The 1,104-nt window shown below is 46.0% G+C and overlaps 1 protein-coding gene across 1 annotated transcript in view; it reads left to right on the forward strand.

The window, feature by feature from the left end:
* LOC130584651 (metabotropic glutamate receptor 7-like) overlaps positions 1-1,104 on the forward strand; it is a 65,157-nt gene that overhangs the window by 43,517 nt on the left and 20,536 nt on the right. The window lies entirely within an intron of this gene.

Consider the following 1,104-nt stretch of genomic DNA (forward strand, 5'->3'; position numbering starts at 1 on the left):
TGCTAGGCTGTACTGGGGTGTGCTGGGCTGTGCTGGGCCATTCTGGACTATACTGGGCTGTACTGGGACTCTGCAGCACTCACTCACCCACCCCGGGGGCTCCGCTCTGCTCCATCACCTCTTGTGTTTTATTCAATCCTCTGTTTTATCTCTGGTTTTTGAGCTGTGCCGTGCTCTGATTTTGGGCTGGAGCAGCTCCTGCTGCCCCTCCTGTCCCGTTTTTGGGCACAGAGCAGCCCATCCCGGGCACAGAGCCCGCAGCCCTGGCAGGGACAGTGTCCCAAACACACGGAGGGACAAGAACTCCTCAGTGACTCTGCTCACCTGAGCCTCCATCCTGATTCTGGAAAAGTCACTTTGCAAAAACCTCACAATCCCTGAAGATTCCCGTTTAGGGATTTTATCTGGTCTTAATGCAAATCAGGCAGCATTCATCAGTGTCCACAGCAGTAATTATTTGAACCCCTAAACTGAGTTTCTTTTCTTAAAGTTTGTATATTCTGTTGAGTGGAAGTTGTTTACAGTTCCATTTCTAGGTGGGAAAAAAATGAAAATTGTATTCATGCGCTTAAAGAAAAGTCATAACATCCAGGCAAAACTCCACAAACTTAATTTTCAGTGTAATTAAGAGAATGCTGTCCGTACATAAAAATGGCTTTGATATTTTTATAGCAATTTCACTTGGAAAATATTTTTTACTGTGAATAGGGAAATTTTCAAAGTTTTGCCAGTCAGAAAGTAGGAAATGTGAATTACAACTAGCCCTGGATGTATCAATCCTTAGAGCAATTTCTTAAAAAATCTGCAATATCGTCTTTTGAAAGCAAACCAAAGAAAGCCTTTTCAGTGTTTGTGGGATTGTTTGTGGGGCAGGGGGTTCTTGGTGCCCTGGGGCAGCACCGGGGCAGGGTTTGGATCCTGGATCCACACAGGGCTGGCAGGCTCAGCACTGGGTGTGTGAAAACACTTGGGGTTTGCACTTTGATTTATTGTCCCTTCTCACCTGTTGGGCTGTGTCAGTACAGTTTGGGTTTGCACTTTGATTTTCTGTCCCTTCCACCCCTTGAGCTGTGTGAGCACATTGGGGTTTGCACTCTGATTTTC

Source organism: Malurus melanocephalus, unplaced genomic scaffold, assembly GCF_030028575.1.
Source record: "Malurus melanocephalus ecotype Western Australia unplaced genomic scaffold, MMel_1.1 scaffold_744, whole genome shotgun sequence".
NCBI lineage: Eukaryota > Metazoa > Chordata > Aves > Passeriformes > Maluridae > Malurus > Malurus melanocephalus.